Here is a 6000-nt window from a genome sequence, read left to right as displayed (position 1 = left end):
ACTACCGAGCATATTCTGTCGACAGTTGGTGCACCAGGTAGTCCGAAAGCTTGCCGACGTCGTCTGACATACGCGTATCAAGACCCCAGATGTGCTGCCCAAGATCAGCACCCTGATCTGAACAGCATGGAGCAACTTGATAGCACACCGACGAGACGTAGCAAGATCCGAGCAGCAAGGGAGTCCCCGGCGTCGCTGGCGATGACCAAGCACCGAGGAGCGAGGAGTCCCCGGCGTCGCTGTCGATGACCGAGCACCGAGGAGCGAGGAGTCCTCGGCGTAGGCGGCGATGTCCGAGCACCGAGTCCCCAACATCGCTGTCGATGACCGAGCACCGAGGAGCGAGGAGTCCCCAGCATAGGCAGCGATGTCCGAGCACCGAAGAGTCCCCGACGTCGCTAGCGATGACCAAGCACCGAGGAGCGAGGAGTCCCCAGCGTCGCTGGCGATGACCAAGCACCGAGGAGTGAGGAGTCCCCGGCGTCGCTGGCGATGACCGAGCACCGAGGAGCGAGGAGTCCCCAGCGTCGTTGGCGATGACCGAGCATCGAGGAGCGAGGAGTCCCCGGCATCGCTGTCGATGACCGAGCACCAAGGAGCGAGGAGTCCCCAACGTAGGCGGCGATGTCTGAGCACCGAGGAGTCCCCGACGTCGCTGGCGATGACCGAGCACCAAGGAGCGAGGAGTCCCTAGCGTCGCTGGCGATGACTGAGCACCGAGGAGCGAGGAGTCCCTGGCGTCGCTGTCGATGACCGAGCACCGAGGAGCGAGGAGTCCCCGGTGTAGCTGGCGATGACCGAGCACCGAGGAGCGTGGAGTCCCCGGTGTCGCTGGCGACGACCGAGCACCGAGGAGCAAGGAGTCTCCGACGTTGATATCGATGACCGAGCACCGAGGAGTCCCCGGCGTCGCTGGCGATGACCGAGCACCAAGGAGCGAGGAGTCCCCGATGTTGCTGTCAATGACCGAGCACCAAGGAGCGAGGAGTCCCCGGCATAGGCGGCGAGGTCCGAGCACCGAGGAGTCCCCGGTGTAGGCGGCGATGTCCGAGCATCGAGGAGTCCTTGGCGTAGGCGGCGAGGTCCGAGCACCGAGGAGTGCCTGGCGTAGGCGGCGAGGTCTGAGCACCGACGTAGCTGACGACGTCCGTGCGGTGAAGAGTGCCCACTTAGTCCTCGAGCACGAATAATCCGAGGGCCGAGGAGTAACCGGCGTAGCTAGCGATGAAGCACGAGCGACGAACAGTCCGATCAACTGGTCGGTGACGGAGTCCATGAACCAAGCGGTCCGACCAGTTGATCGGTGGAGAAGTCTGAGCACCAGGTGGTCCGATCACTTGGACGATGATCCTGCAATACAAACATGTAGAACGGGTAGTACATGATGTAAAAATAAACTCCGGAGAAAAATCAGCAATGGTGATGAAACGACATATGCAGTTCGGCGATCAGTTAGCGTGAAAATATATTTATGTTTAATATAAACCGCCCGAACAGTTAGTGTGTAGCTGAGTCTCCAGCCCTAGCTAGCCCATAATCCATAACGTCGAGCGCGGAGCCCGTGCACATGTAGGAGGAACAGGCGTGACCAAGGAGCTGCTGCCGATCACCCATAACGCAAAGCGCGGAGCCCGTAGCACGTGTAGGGAGGAGCCGGAGACAGGGCCATCTCTGGAGGCGTCCAAGCATCAACAGGACTGTTCGGGGGTTCGGAAAATCGTTTGGAGAGCAAACATGGAGAAAATAGTTCGAAAAAACATTATGACGATATACGGAGATTGGAGAATATTTAGAAGAATATTTAAAATGTTACTTAGCTTTAGATAGAGTGTCTGGTTAGCAGTGTATAGTGTTATCTGGTCGGTGACGCAGGCAGCTTGCTTGCAGCTCGGCGGCAACGAGGGATGTCGGTGAGGGCCGCCGAGTAATGACGATGAGACAACGGCGAGGGCCGTCGGCGAAGGATGTCGGCGAGGACCGCCGAGCGGTGACGATGAGTCGACGGCGAGGGACGTCGGCGAAAGATGTTGGCGAAGGCCGCCGAGCGGTGACGACGAGTCGACGAACGTCGGCGAAGGCCGCCGAGCAGTGACGACGAGTCGACGGCGAGGGACGTCGGCGAAAGATGTCGGCGAAGGCCGCCGAGCGGTGATGACGAGTCGACGGATGTCAGCGAAGGCCACCGAGCAGTGACGACGAGTCGACGGCGAGGGACGTCGGTGAAAGATGTCGGCGAAGGCTGCCGAGCGGTGACGACGAGTCAATGGACATCGGCGAAAGATGTCGGCGAAGGCCGCCGAGCGGTGACGACGAGACGACGGCGAGGGACGTCAGCGAAGGCCGCCGAGGGCAGCGGTGGTGAGTCGTCGACGAGGGCTGATGAGGGCCGCGGCGGCGAGTGGTCGGCGAGGGCTGACGAGAGCAGCAATGGCGAGTCGTTGACGAGGGCCAACCAGAGCAGCGGCGGCTAGTCGTCGACGAGGGCTGACGAGAGCAGCAACGACGAGTCGTCGACGAGGGCCAACCAGAGCAGCGGCGGCTAGTCGTCGACGAGGGCTGACGAGAGCAGTGGCAGCGAGTTGTTGGTGAAGACGACCTCGAAGGTGGTTCCGAGATCGGATCTGCTGTCGTAGGGGTTGGTGTAGCAGCGATGAATCGTCGTCGTGGACCGGGATGGATCTCCACAAGATTGACGACGAGAACGTGTTGTTGATTTGAGATCCATCTGGCTCGCCATGGATCAAGCGCACACCCCTACCTGGCGCGCCAACTGTCGACAGAATATCGTCGGCAGTCCACCGAGGGGCACCCCGCGATGGTAGATTGATCGGTAGAGGAGCGTATAATCGAGAACAAGAAGGCAACAGAGACACACGAGTTATACAGGTTCAGGCCGTCGGTACGACGTAATACCTTACTCCTGTGGTCTGTTGGTTTGCATTAGCTATCGTATGATTTGCCGTGAATTCGTAGGGGGTCCCTGCCCGCCTTATATAGTCTGGGGGGCAAGGTTACAAGTCGGTTAGATCTGAGAGATAACCGGAAAGTAATAACAGATTACAAGAAACATGGGATCGTACATATCCTATCAGATCTCGTAACATCCTCAGGATATCCTCTCCGTGCCTTGCGGGGGCCGCCGAGCAGAATCGTGCCCCTCAAGTCTCCTTGCAGGCTGGGCCGCCCCTGGAGGCATAGCCCATGTGACCTGTCGTGGGTATCCGGGGTCGTACCCCCCACAGTGGCGTTCATGGTGGTGGTGAGGGCCTGGATCATCTTGGCCAGGTCGGCGGTGGACGGCTCAGCCATTGGCAAGGATGTGGAGGCTGCTAAGGCGGTGGGTGAAGCAGGGGTTGATGGCGAGGTGGCTGCAGGGTTGGAGTGCGGGGCGGAGGTGTAAGAAGATCGTCGGCTCGCTGATACCAAGTTATCAAGGACGTCGGGGCTCAAGGTAGCAGGCCCTTGACTACGAAGCTCGTAGCTTGGTTTGGTAATGGCGTGGGGTTTATCCCCTGGACGCCCTATGTGGAAGGGGATGAGATTAAGAGCAGCAGAGGTAGATTAGGAGATAACTTGTTTCTTGATTGCCTTCTCATAAGCTGATTATAGGGTATATATAGGACTGGCCAGCCCCTAGACGCAGGCCACAAGCTCCTTGGTTCTCTCCCCATTAATCATCCTTAATCTCTCATTAATTCTATCCTTTCCCCAGACTACTAATTGTCATTAACTACAGCTGGTGCCCTTGAAGACTGCCATGGCTGCGTCTTGAGCCTTACAGCGCCTTTGATATTGGCGCCCCCACATGACAGACGCACTCATGATTTTGTTGAGAAAGACAGAGGCTCCAACAAGATTGAGAGACTACAGGCCAATTAGTCTCATGCATAGTTTCAGCAAACTGTTTGCAAAATGTCTGGCTAGGAGATTGGCTCCCAGACTGAAGGAGATCGTGGCCATGAACCAGAGCGCGTTCATCACAGAGCGATCAATTCATGACAATTTCAGGGCTGTGCAGTTGGCATGTCGCTGGTTACACTGCAAGAGGTTCCCATCAGTGCTGATAAAAGTTAACATTGTCAAAGCGTTCGACTTGGTCGCTTGGCCCTTCCTCCTGGAGGTCCTGCAGCACATTGGTTTCTCGAGGCGATGGACAAACTGGATCTCAATCCTTCTATCAACAGCTAGCACGAAGGTGCTGCTCAACGGCACACCGGGTAGGCGGATCGCTCACGCGCGTGGCCTCAGGCAGGGGGACCCGATCTCCCCGATGCTTTTCGTGATTGTCATGGAGGCGCTAAACTCGCTAATCAGAGAAGCTGACCACCGAAGGGTGCTATCACCGCTGCCGGGGGCGTGATCGCCCACCGTGCCTCCCTCTACGCCGACGATCTCGTTGTGCTGCTGTCACCAAAGGTGGAGAATCTAAATTGTTTGCATCAGATTCTACAGCTTTTCGCTGGAGCGTCAGGCCTTGTGACCAATGTCGACAAATGTTTGGCGACGCCCATTCGGTGCACCGACGAGATGGTCACGGAGGTCCAGCAAGTCTTCCCCTGCGTGCTCGCACCATTTCCATTCAAGTACCTTGGTATCCCTCTATCCCTCACAAGACTTAGGAGGGCTGATGAGCATCTGCTGGTCGACTCCATCTCCTCCAGAATCCCAACCTGTAAATCGGGGCTACTCATGAACGCTGGTCACACGCTGCTGACAAAGGTGACTCTATCCACGATCCCGGTGCACATCAGCGTCGCCTGCTGCCTATCCGAGTGGGCCATCTCACAGAATGACAAGCGCATCCGTGCTTTCCTTTGGACTGGCTTAGAGACAGTTTTGGGAGGAAAATGCAGGGTCACTTGGACAAGAGTATGTAGGCCGACATGTTTGGGAGGCCTTGGCGTCGTGGATCTGTGCTTCTTTGGATATGCTCTTCGCCTGCGGTGGGAATGGTTACGCAAGTCAGAGCCGGAGCGTTGCTGGGTGAAGCTACCCGCCAGGCTCGAAAAGCCGGTCGCTGCCATGGCCGTGGTTAGCATGTCGGTGGTCCACGATGATGGCGGCGCAGCACTGTTTTGGACAGACAATTGGTCGTCGGTTGGACCGCCGTTACGCCCCGCAGCTCTTTGCAGCAATTTCCAGAATGGGTCGCAAGAGGAAGCTCAAGGATGGATTTGATCACAACCGATGGGCATGGGACATTGTTGGTGCGCTCAACCCAAGTCCTATGCCAGTACCTGCAGGTCTAGGAGCTGCTTCGCGGGGTGACGCTAAACCCGCTGCAGTCGGATCGTTTCATCTAGAAGTGGTCAAAAGATGGGAAGTACTCTGCCTCATCGACCTACAGAGCGTTCTTCGCAGGCTCCACATCTTTGATCAGGGCCAGGGAGCTATGAAAAAAACCAAGGCACCGCCGCGCATAAAGTTCTTTTGCTGGCTCGCTCTTCGTAATTGGCTATGGACTGCTGAGAGGCGGAAGAGGCATGGGTTGCAGGAGGTTGACGACTGCGCCCTCTGTGCTCAGGCGCCAGAGACTTAGGGATACTTGTTCTTGGGATGCGTCTTCGCAAGAGAGCTATGGTTCTCGTTGTTGTCGCCAATCGGCCTGGTTATGATCATTCCGGAGCACGACGAAAACATCGGGGAATGGTGGCTAAGCCAGCGGCAACGTCTTGACTCGTCTGCTCGTCCGGTACTCAATTCCATGTTCCTGCTCGTCACTTGGAACCTATGGAAGGAAAGGAACAACAGGACCTTTGGGAGAGCAGCCGCGGATGTCAACGTACTACGACAAGCCGTCGCGCGGGAGGCAGAAGACTGGGTCGCGGCGGGATTCACGTCGCTCGCTGTTCCATCTGCAGCTTGGTCGCCATAGCCGGGGCCAATGTAACAACGACTTGAAACTCCAGTAGATAGGTCCTAGTCGCTCGATGTTGGCTTCTCGCCACTATCAGTGATTGCTCTGTAACACTTGGTTACTTTCTAAACGGGTTGAACACC

This window comes from Miscanthus floridulus, chromosome 7 (assembly GCF_019320115.1).
Source record: "Miscanthus floridulus cultivar M001 chromosome 7, ASM1932011v1, whole genome shotgun sequence".
Taxonomy (NCBI): Eukaryota; Viridiplantae; Streptophyta; class Magnoliopsida; order Poales; family Poaceae; genus Miscanthus; species Miscanthus floridulus.
The sequence above is the reverse complement of the archived record's forward strand: the minus strand, read 5'-3'. Positions refer to the sequence as shown.